The 12,231-nt window shown below is 43.2% G+C and overlaps 1 long non-coding RNA gene across 13 annotated transcripts in view; it reads right to left on the bottom strand.

Moving 5' to 3' along the window:
* Positions 1 to 5,934: 5,934 nt before the first annotated feature.
* LOC134548810 (uncharacterized) overlaps positions 5,935 to 12,231 on the bottom strand; it is a 111,145-nt gene continuing 104,848 nt past the window's right edge. For 12 of the 13 annotated variants that reach the window (XR_010079914.1, XR_010079905.1, XR_010079903.1 and 9 more), the window contains one exon: positions 8,576 to 11,819. This is a non-coding gene — a long non-coding RNA (uncharacterized LOC134548810). Of the gene's footprint in view, positions 6,680 to 8,575; positions 11,820 to 12,231 lie in introns of those variants that run through there. The other variant, XR_010079904.1, reaches the window with a different exon arrangement.

Below are 12,231 nucleotides of genomic sequence, written 5' to 3'. Positions count from 1 at the left end.
TGATATTCATGGGAATATCACATGTGCTTTCTTAGGTGTCCTACTACCATTTCACTTTCACTAATGGGCACTTGAGTCATACTGATTTTTCCCCAAAGCCACATAATGATCTATAATATTCCTGAATAATTGCACTTTAAGTGCAAGCTAATAGGGTTGACTACTCCCAGAAAGATGTCAAAATATTTTTACTATTATAAGTAGGAATGTGAATACTAACTGCCAGTACATTCAAATATGTGGCAAAGTTTAACAAAAGAAAGTTCTGGAATGTTTTTTTAAAGGTTAAAAAGTACTCAAATGTTTTTTCCTGGATAATTTTTATAGCCATCTGCAGAAGAGCAGAATTGCTAAATTGTGTTAAAGAGAAATTAAAAAAATAAAAAAAGGAAAAGAAAAGCAAGCATAAGTTCATGTGGTACCAAAACATAATTATTTCATAGTAGCTGAAATAACTTCACAGCCTCATTTGTGCCATTGATTGAAAATAAATGTTGCTTGCAGGTATTCTAATACCAGGCTGGTATATGCAATTTGTGAGGGGAAAGAAGCCTTAAAAACCAGTCTCCTTCTTGAACGGATAAACTTTGCTGCCTTTCTCATGAATGGGTATTCTGGAGGGCAGCTACAGGGTGGTTCTGTTTCGAGGCTTGGCTGCGTGTGCCCCGTGTTTGCCCCGCAGAGCCTGTGGGAAGGACCTTGGTCTGTGCTGGGCTCCCTGGGCAGCTGGGGCTGCCCCCCAGAGCAGTGGGGGTCAGGGCCCCTCCCCAGAGCAGCCAGAGGGGGCTTCAGCCTCACCTCAGGACCACCATGAAGTGCCAGCTGTGCAAACATCCTCTGCATCATCTCACTGCAAGCCCTGCTAGTTTGTGCCTTCTGCTTGGCCACAGGAGAAAGTGGGAATACGTGGTACACACAAGGTGGGCTCCACAGGAATGTCTGCTGTGCTCCACCTGCTTCTGGGCACAGCAAAAGCCAGGGATGGAGGGGAGAGGTGGCTGGAAATTATTTGCTGTGAGGCGAATCACAGCAGGCACACGGACCCCTCAGGGGCGGGAGCTCTGCAGCATCTGTGCAGCTTTTGCTTCCTGGCCACCGTGGAGTCGCCAGGGAGAGCAGAGAGGAGTTGCTGCAGCTGTGTCCTTGAGTGACCCCCAACTGCCAGGTCAGACCTTGAATGCCAATGAGCCCAGAGCCACCCTGTCACGCTCACGTTAATGAAAAGGAGGAGGTCCAGGAATAGGACCGGGTAGGAGAAGTGGAGCAGGACATCTGTGTCCTCAGGAGGACCCTGTGGTTCCAGAAGGAACCACTGAAGTACGTAAGACGTCTTTAATTAAAGGATTTACCTGTAGTCTCAGAATGGGAATGACGTGCTTGGCTGTGCCTAATTGGGAGCCTGCTCTCCAGAGCCACGGCACCAACTCCCGAGCGCGCACAGAAATTTCTGCGTGCCAGGCTCGCCACAGACCAAACCTCCACGGCAGCCCCGTACACGGCAGTACCTAGGAAACATCTAATTTTTATCTGATTAAGAACTGTGAGAAATGAGGGCAGAGCCTCGCTCATGCATTATTGAAAGGTCTGCAGTGACGCCGGCGGGATGGAGCGGCGGAGCGTGCCTGCCGATGCCGGAGGGATGGAGGCTCTGTCTGGAGGGATGCAGGGAGCCCTGGGGAGCGGTGGGTGCCCCGGCTGCTGGGCCTGAGGAGGCTCTGAGGGCCCCTGAGCTCTTTGCAGGTGGAGGATGTGGGGCACACAGCATCAGTGTGCTGCATCCCGGGAGGTTCGGCCTGATCCAAGGGGGAATGCTGCAGGAGACTGTCAGGGATGTGTTTTCCTCTGCTTTGGGTTAGTGTTGGATTGGGGCTGGCAGCAGCTCTCCTCTGCTACAAGACTTGTCACGATATAAAACATCGCCTCCCTTCTGAATCACAGCAATTAAGAATACGTGCCTCCAATCCACCCCATTTGACAAATTCACATCTCCTTCCTCTCCTCCAGCCTTCTCCACCTCAAAGTACACTTACTCCTCGTATGCCTAATTAGCCTTTTCCTGCTTATACCTCTTTTTTGGAGCAATCCCCAAATTTGAGGCATCAGTATTTACCAGTGAAAAACATTTTCAGGCAGAAATTCCCTACCAGCTCTGATTAAAAGTCTAGGCTGATGACAAACCTTTGTGGGTGCATTTAGAGAGAATCCCATAAATGATGTGTGTAATGGCACAGTATAACATACATTGCCCTGAAAAAATCACAAATGTAAGGCCTCGAGATGGAATCCGTGTTGGATTTTGCCAGGGTCTGTGCTGTGTGCCACCTTCTCCCAGGCAGGGCTGCGGGGTGGGCTGGACACACCAAGGTTCCTGCTGTGCAAATTGCAGCCTGGCAAATTAAAATGACAGAAGTGGCAATTTCAGCTAATATGCTGGGTTGTGAACTCTGCTGGTGGAGGTGCAGACAGGACGCCTGTCCTCCTGTGCTGACTTGTGGTGGTGGCATTGGCCTCTGGGACAGGGACAGGGCAGGCAACAGGCAGTGAAAACCTCTTCAGCCCTGCCTGCTCTATCTGATGGGAACACGGAGTCCCAATCTGTTTTGCATCATTTGGTGAGATAAAGCAAACTTGTTAATAAAACAATTGTCCTTTTGCCACATCTCTACAGAACATCCTTGAGTGTGGGAGGGCCTTGAAGGGAAGTTCTGTTAAACCAAACAAGTGAAATTCAACTTGGGGCAAGTAAGGAATCTGTTCTTGCATTTATCAGGTTTCAGAAGGTTTGTCAATGCACCTAGGCTGGTAAATTCTGTTCTTCCCCATACTCCTTGCACCTCTGAAACAATGTGCCACTGAAGGCTCTGTCGCTGAAATAAAGGCACAAGATAAATTTTGTCTTTACAGACTTACTATATGAAATACTGCTGTGTTTATGCAGCATTTTAAAGCCCAGTTTTCCCCCTCATTTACCTTTGGCACTACAGAACTGCAGTTCTATGCCTGAACAAATGAGTTTTCAACTGTAATCTGGGGGCTTTTTGTTCCTTGGAGTAGTGTTCAGTCCTTGGTGAAGCTATTTTGGTAAGGAGTTACTCCTCTTTTCCTATCTTATGTTTTGCTGTTGTAACATAATCATAGTGATTTGGAGTAGAGGACCAATCCTGAATGGTTAACAGCTGAACTGAGGAGTCTGGCAACAATTCCCAGTTCATCCAGTTGCATATTCAGCTTAGGTTTGGGAACCCACTCCCTGGTTTCTGTGGAAAAGAAATCCAGTTTCAGGGAGCTGCATGGGAGCTGCTCTTCCACGCAGTCTGGACAGCTAGGGCAGGAGAGTCCTGCACAGAAATCAGAGTGCCCCTGTAACCTGGTGCCCTCCATTCCAAATCTATTTCTTCATTGTAAATCCCCCAAAATGGTCTGAACTCAATAGGTCTGAGCAATGCAGATTTCTATTCCCTTATTCCTGCTTGAATTGGTTTAAAGACTGAGTTTAAGCTGGAGGCGTTCATGCTGTATAATTTAAGGACTCTTAAAACCAAAAAAGCTCAAGACACATTGCAAATTTCAAATTTCCACCTAATTAGTGTACTTCTTTCAATTTTACAAACAAGCATATTTCAACTCCAGTACTTTAAATGACCCCCCTGATATTATTCATTTATCAGTCAACTCTGATAGACCAAAATGCATTAAATTATATAGAGAGGATTTTAAGCAAATTTAAATGCAAGTCCAAGTAGAACATATGTAATTTCTGGTTTAAATTAATAATAATGTTACACTTTTTCCCATTAAACTGCATTTGCAAAGTTAGCCTGAAGAGATAGAATTAAGTATCTCACCAGAGCAATTCAGTGCTCAGTTGACAAAACAGACAAATGTAGTACTTCCTATATAACTGCATCCATAAAAGAAATTACTGAATTCTTTGCCACAATGAATCAACAGCTTTATTGAATGGAAACATTTCAGTTGACACCAGTGCTTTGATAATAATATTTAAGGTGAAGAGAAGCTTCTAAAGTGTGTCAACAATCAGAATTAACAGTTGGGGTGGAAACGTCGGGTTGTATTTGCCTGTGGTTTTTTTTTCAAGTCAGTAAGTGAGAAATACTTGATGTGAGTGTGGAAAGAGGCACAGATGCCAGTGTGAGCTCTGAAACACAACTTTTCTGGTCTCGATCCAGCTCCTGGCCCTGGTCAAAAAAATCCAAGGAGCTGTTTTATGTTGTGTTCTCTTTAAATCAAGGCAACACACCTTAGTTGCAAACCTTTCTTCTGAATCATTCCTCCCTCCTTGCCTGCAGATGTCTGAGAGACAGCTGGGAATCCCCAAAGACAGGAACGTTCATGGGAGTCTGCTTCTTTGACATTTAGGGTAGACAAACATCTCCAAGGACCTGGGACAGAGATCCAAAAGCTGGGTCTGGGCATAATGCTGAAAAAATTGCTTCAGTATGGGTTATTCTGACTATTTTTATGTGTAGCATGGGAGTGAGAACTGGATTAAGAGGCCTGGGGGACTGAATGGATTACAAACAAAAAGCATTAAGCTAATCATAGGAGTGATGTTCCTTAAGGGCAAGGATGAACTAATGGCTGAATTTTTCTTTGTCCCTGTATTACAACCATGGAACAGTAAACCAGTCAAAACAGTAGCTGTTTCCAAGCCAGGTCTGTTACATTATGCATTTCTATAAGTTTTATAAATATAGGTGTTGCTTAACACGGATTGCTTGCACGATCTTGAATGTACTCATAGAAAGGGAATTCAAGGTCAGCAGTCCCTGAAGGCTGTCAAACTATTTACAAGTTTGCTATTTATAAGGACTAGTCTGGGAGTCCTAGAAGCAATAAGTTCTGAGGCAGGCGGTTTAATTTCTGCATGACAGAAGAGCTGCTGTTTCTGTATCGGTGCTAGATGCCATTGCAGTTCTCTTAAATTATCTTAAAAATCTCTTCTACTTTGTTATCTAGATTCTAGTAGTGTCAGGCTCACGCCTAACCACCACATATAACCTGAAAAACAAAGAAAGCAAGAAATATCAGAAAGCAAGTACAGCCACTGCTCTGTGCAAGTTCTATAAGGGTTCAGGGATGGCAAGAGTTAATCAGAAGTTTAATGATTAATATAGAATAATAATCAATTGACCTTGGGAGTACAGCATGTTATAAAATAGCAGGCTGGAGGATTCATTGCATTTCTACGGAACACTCTCTGAAGGAAAAAAAAATTCTTTTCTAAGGAAAGTGAAAAGTAGGGCATACTGGTTTCTGCAGACCAGAAAAAGCACATTGCTTGCTCTCATATTAGGCTTTGGAACACTCAAGTGAGGTGGAAAATGTAGAGAAAAATTTGTGACTGAACTGCAAACATCGCAGACTCAGAAGAACTGGTGTACAGAATTCAGATAAGCCTCTCATGAAGAGAGAGACTAGTTGTTCCTTCCTCAGCAGTGTTACCCAAGAATATGCACATACTGTGCCTTTTGTTCTTTTTGGTAAGTGGATGGTACATCCTAGAAGGGCATCACTCATTCTAGGAAGTGAATCTTTGGAAGTCATCTCTTCTGGCTGTAGTACCTGAATGAAAGCAGCGTTCAGTGCTCTTGATCTAACACCATACATTGTCTAGACCCATCTCTCCCCATCCTTGTAAAACAAAAACAAAGCCTTAAGCCCCACAATCCCTTCCTTACCTTCAAAATATGAAAACCCTTGAAGAGGCTGAATATGGACTTGCACATTACTTTACCTGTTTGAAGTTCCACAAAGGAATATTTTCCAAACCCTCTGTGACTCTTTCAAGACAACAGTTTGCATCATGCAAAGGCAGCAGGGAGATGGTAAACAGAAAAGGGGATGCAATACAAATGCTGGCAAAAACCAGGGAAAGCAAGGTGGGAGCAATATTGCTCAAGCTGTCAGATCTGTGAGCAAGCCTCGTGAACCAGCTGAGTTATGGCAAACTCCTGCTATGAGGGAATTGCAGTAACTGAGCCTTGCACTCAAACATTTATAAGGGTGTCCTGGGATAAATAAAGGTGCAGCCTCTGTAAACTCTGCCGTGAAAACAAACACCTTTGAACCAAACCAGTTACAAGGCTCTATAAAGAATGGGCATAGCCGATGTTAATTATAAGATTTGTCTCTCAGTTTTCTATCTGGAGAACAACAGTCTGAGTCTCCTGGGCTAGTAAGGAGTTAAAAGCACGGCCCTGGCCCGAGCTGCTGCAGAAGGCAGTGCTGGCTCTACTGCAGTATCCCTGCTGGCATACGGAGTGCACTCAGTTCAGGGTCTCCACTGGAATATACAGCAAAATTGTAAAACCTCTCTGACTCCTAGGCAAAGCCTCCGCCATCTGGGGCCAGACCTTCTTAAAACCGTGGTTGTATTTTGTCAAGTAGAAGACATTCAACTTATTTTAAGATCATACCTCATGCACTCAGTCACTGCTGTGTGTCACATTGAGCTCTGTTTAGAAGCCTGGTCCGGATTATAGAGACATTTCGGAAATCACGCGCTTATCAAAAGTTTGAATCAGACTTGCTGTCCATAACCAAACTCAATAATCAGGCTCCTGAACCATGTAAGAGGTCAGCAGAAGAGCAGGGGACATGCAGGGAGACAATGATTTAGCAGAATTTCACTCGGCATTCAAGCATGCTAGCATGTCTGAAAAAAAGGGATACATTATTAATTAGTTAATGTTTGCAAAGTATTTTGACTCCAGAACGTGCCAAGTGTTCCTCTTCATTAATTTTCAGTAAATATATGACTAAGCAGTATATGTAATAAGGACACAAAATGTGGTAAGTAGACAAAAGACATGAAAACACACAAAACGTTTTAAAAAGTGAGATGCCATCAACTTGGGGGGAAGGAGGGGGGGAGGACACGACAGTGTTTAGACCAGTGGAGTAAATATTGTGATGATGCAGCTACCAGTTATTTATTAACTCAGCACTAATGTAGGGGTATGCCTGACAGCAGTGACGAGCAGTTGACACAGCCAACGTCCTACAGGACCTGTAAAGCTGACCTCTATCACCTTTTCTCCTCCAGTGCTAAATTTGGCACAGCCCATACTCAGCAGACCTTCTCTTACCTTCTGGGGCTGCCTAACGCCTGCTTTAGGAGCTGCATGTGCTTCTGCAGCTCCAATAATGTCTGGAAAACCACTTCTCAGTGGCGGTCACAACCCCTGCGTGGCTGCGGGGAGGTGCGCTCACACCAGGGCCCGGCAGCACAAGCTGCTGCACGCTCTTCCCCTCCCTGGTCGTTCTCACATCCCCATCTGTTCCTTTCCAGTCTCTCAAGTGGGAAATAAACTGAGTTAGAGTCAAACTGTCAAACTCATAATATTCTAGTGGGTTGAATGTCACACCGGCAGAATTCATGCGATTCATATTTCATTCAGCGCAATAAATATGCAGTCTTGCTCGGATCTTAGAAATCAATTATGCTTTTTTCAAGAAGGTTTGAAGAAACAGTAGGGGCACTTCAACAACATGATTTCTTGCCTTCTTTTCCAGTGAAGTAACTTTTTAGTGTTATGATCGCAAGGTTTCGATTCCTGAAAACAAGCTCGTAAGTGCGTGCCTCGGCCATCAGCTGCTGCCCTTAAGTCAAAGTCATGGTCCTCAGTTTACAACATCATACTTGGAAGTTTATGACGTTACAAACACAGGATTGACACTTTTGTTGACAGCTAGCCAATAGGATCAAATGAATTAAGCAACAAGCCATGTCCTTGAAAACTTTGGCTGTAAAGACGAAGACCAAGTGGGAGCCTTTCTCGCTGGAAGGACCTAGCACTGCCCTCACAGGTGGTTAACGTATCAGAAACTTGTCATGAGCACTCTAAAAATAAATAGGAATGATCTCGTAGCTTTCTGACATACCTTTAATTGTTTTTGTTTCAAACATACTTTCTCTTTCCATGCCAGCTGTTCTGCACATTCAATTAGATTACATGCATGATAGTTTTGACCTAGGCTGAGGGACCGAACGATAAATACCTACTAAGGCCAGACACACAGCTGGTGTAAGTGGACTTTACATTTATGCAATCAAGGGAGCTAAGCCAAATTTCTCCCAGCTATGGCCACCACAATATACTTCTCATACAGCAAGATTCTCTGTGACTGCCACTTTTATCATACATGGAATATTCCAATTGGTGGTAAAAGACCTATTGATCTGACTGAGTAGAGCATAACCTGTGTCTATCAGTGTGGCAGGTATTTAATAAGAGTAGTTTAAAGCCCTTCAAAAATCTACAGGAAGTCCCCCAGCTGCAAGAAATCAGCAAAATATTGCTAATTTTTTACTGTTTTAAAATCTAGATATGGGTCAGGGTCCCAATGGTTTTACTCTGTCCAAGAGAAATCATGTTCCTGCAGCTGCCTTCACTGACTTTTTGAAAGTATATCATTTTTCACTGTGTTTAAGTGAACCAGCAGGTAACTTGGAAAAACATAAGATGCAGTATCTTGGAGGGTGTTTTAGTGGTGCCAGGAATGCCAGGTGCCAGGAATCTCCCTGGACAGCATCACCTACAGAACAGTCCAGCGGTGAGGGCAAACTCAGCATCAGCTGAGCACGGAGACCAACCTTGGGAACAGACCTTGGAAGGTTAAAGTCTTGGAAGTTACAGATTTATATGAGGGATTTTAAGCAAGGATGCTGGATCATCATTTGAAACTGTTTTAAAGTCACTGTCAACATGTTTCCCCTTACAGAGCTATTTCTATTAACATGAAACATCATCCTATTTTGACCTACAGGTCAAAACAAAAGAACTGTGAGACAGAGAACAATTTTATTTATCTTTCTAGAATGAATAACTCCACTCTGGTATTACTATTTTGAGAGACACAATTATGAGTTTTCTAGGAGAAAAAAAAATTTTAATATATTTAATTGCCCAAATAACTGTATAGAAAAAGGAAATAACAGCTTTTAGTTACGATCCCTACTTTAAAAGGCAGAAAATCTGCTTTGTTTTTGGGAAGAGCTTTAATAGATTTTTTGGGGGGGATAACTTAGAAATAACATTTTATTTTGATTAAAAAAAATTCATTCAAATAAAAACTTAATGAGTCAAATGCCTGTAGCTATTTCGAGCAGAAGCAGGTTTGCTTTTATGGAAAAAATGCAAGCTGATGCTCAGTGGTAGGTCACTGGTCCTGTGCCATTTTGAAGTTTTATTTGATGGCTTCAATGTAAAGTCAAGTAACAATGCTAGAGATAGGTACCAGAGGAGGGCAAGATTTTAGTTTTTACTTAAATTTGGCTCCAGTAAAGTTTAGTTGTGATTCCTTGACTGACAAAGTAAAAAAGGTCCCGTTGCAGGTCCGTAACAGGGATTTTTCTTCTCTGGCTATTGTTAATGGGCAGGAACTCTGCTGGTCTAATCAGCAGAGAGTTACTGCTGTTTTCTGTCTGCTCTTGAGTGTCAGGAATGGATCTGTATGTGGGAGAGTGTTTTTTAAACAGAATGGGTTATATTTTTAAAAAATGAAATGGGAACTTGTCCCTCCTTGCCAAAATATCCTAAGTTCTTTGTTCCTTGAAATTAAATTCTAATTCACTTCTGAAATTAAGGCTGTGACTCCCTACATGACTGGGGGACTTTTAAATCTTTGACCTAACAAGACCTGCTCCACTCCCATGATCCTCCAAAGCTGAATTCACATGACAAACACCAGCTTTAAGATTTTTTTTTTAAATGGTTTCTTTTGAATGGTGTATTTAGCAACCAGTAGGCACTGCTGCCAGCCCCCCCGTGTCCCAGGCAATGTCACTGTCTCCATGATCTGCATGTGTGGCAGACAGACGTGTTGAACACATCAGCATTTACACTGGGAGTCTCCTGTGGCCATGGGAGGTGCAGGGTGGGATGGGCTGTCCTCAGAGCCAGGGCTGACTCTGTTCTGTCTGCACTATGTCTAACTCACAGGGGGGCCTGAGCTGTGACTGGGCTCCAAAATGCTGCAAAACAGTACAGCATTAAACAACATCAGCGTTTCGTGCCCACGCTACAAAGAAGCATCTGTTGCAAGCCTTAGAAAGAAAGAAAAAAATAATACAATGAAGGAGGTAAGGGAAGTGGCAGAAGGCTTTTTTCTACATCACAAGCCACCAAGAGAATATGTCTGTGTGTTTCACTTGGTTATTTATTTTGCATTATGATATCTGACATATCAGAAAACATGAAAGACATTTGCGAGCCTAAGACAAAAAGTAAAATGGCACTTGAAAATGATTCTTTGTGAAGGCTTATTTTTGTTTTGCTGCACATGAGACTAGTCAAGCAGACAGGTTTGTTTTAACTCTCTAACAAAATTTAGCGGCTGGAGACAAACAATTGTCTGCTATTATCATTCCTGCCGCCAAAATTCATTAGGTTCAGGAGCATCCAGTAAATTGTGTGCTTGAAGGGAGCACTCAGCTACCTGCACTATGTGACCCTGGAGCCAGGGTAGTGTCCACGTAGATCCAGGAGACCCCGTGGCCTATTAAAAAGTAAAATATCTCAAAACCATAACCTTGCTGTAATTCCTTCTAGGCAGGCCCTTTCTGCAGCTGCATGCTTCTGTCTGCAGAAGACCTTGCTGTCTGTCACGAACCTTGCATCCAGCCTAGCTTTTTAAGGTCTGCACTTCACCAAAAAGCAAACGCATGCTCCAGCATGCTGGTATTTGGTTGCCAGCCTGAGAGAGGCAGGAGGTTGATGGGTCTGCTTATGTAGAGTTAAAAGGTACCCTTTTAACATGAGATAAACTGATTTTTATTTCTTCTGAGATCTCAGGCTGTGGAGAAAGCAAGCTAGCTGGAAAAGTCACCCTGGCCTCAGCAAAAAAACCTGCTTTAGAAATGTAGGTCCAGATCCCTGGGATGTGTCTGACTCATTAAATGAATTTGAGCAAAAGAAAATTGTTTAATCACTTTGCTGCCTTTTGTTCTCTAAAGTAGTCAGAGTCTTGTTTGGCTAATGACAACTGAAAAACGCAGATAGCTCTGAATGGTATTGATTCCTTATGTGCTGGGGTTTTTTCCAGATATTCAGTTTTCCATCATCTTTGTATTGGAGAGATGTGAACCAACAGCAGCATAATTTGGATCTCAGTATATTAAAAACCATGGAGAATAGGGGTGTGCTCATATTTGTGGTGTCTGCAACCTCAGGGAAGGTGGTGGACTTGCTGAGCTGGAATCTGTTGGAGTGAACTATTCTGAAATCCACAGAACATTTTTTTAATCCGTGTAAAGTGAATATATAAAAGCAATCACTTCAAAGGAGCTCTGTTTGTAGAGTGGCTAAAGGAGATAAAGGACAAAGGTAATCTGGCATTAGAGTTTAGTGCTTCTGGAGAAGAGATTAAGAGCTGGGTGATGTCAGCTCCTGCAGGCCCAGAGAGGAATCAAGAAGGTGTGTCCAAAGGGTGATGATTCAGACTCCTAAAGAATGGAGCCAAGATGGGGACGCACCATCTGCCCACAGAGATGTTCTGGAAATGCCCTGCTTGCCAGTAAGAGTGACAATAACGCCTGCTGGAACAAGAAGCCAGCTGACCTCACAGGCCATGGTGTGATGCTGGGGGACTGTGGGGTGATTTCCAACTGGAGACACTCCTCAGGCTGTCCCTGTACAGGGCAGTGTCTGACACCCATCCCTGTGCAGGATAACCTCCTGCTTGTATCCGAGCATGGAGGTCAAATGGAAACACAGAAAGGGAGGCAGCAACTGGGCAAACAGGAGATGGAACATGCTGGAGCCATCCATGGGTTAGTCTCTGAAGCTGGGAACCTGAAGTACAATAAAAATGAAGAAATCAAAGGTCAACTTGTATATCAGGAGATGTTGGTCAAAAAACTTGTTTCCCCCAACAAAGGTAAATACTATCCTCAATAACAATATCATGGCAGGAGTGGATTCTTTCCTTCAAGGAGCCTTCAGTTTTTATTATTTATATACACACACACATACATGTAAATATTTGTGTTTCAGTTGCACATGGACCAAAGAGACATTAAAATAATCACTCAATCAACAAATAATTAAAAAGGGCTTTCAGATTCTCACCAGTAGTCTTACCAAAAGAATGTACAGGACACCAGGCTTTGTGGACAGCCCCTGGGAGTACATCTGCACTGTGTGACTGAAGCTTCATACTTAGGGCCAAGAATAGTTTTTTAAAAACAGTGCAAAATTTACACAG

The sequence above is a fragment of the Prinia subflava genome, chromosome 3 (assembly GCF_021018805.1).
Source record: "Prinia subflava isolate CZ2003 ecotype Zambia chromosome 3, Cam_Psub_1.2, whole genome shotgun sequence".
Taxonomy (NCBI): domain Eukaryota; kingdom Metazoa; phylum Chordata; class Aves; order Passeriformes; family Cisticolidae; genus Prinia; species Prinia subflava.
The sequence above is the reverse complement of the archived record's forward strand: the minus strand, read 5'-3'. Positions and strand labels throughout refer to the sequence as shown.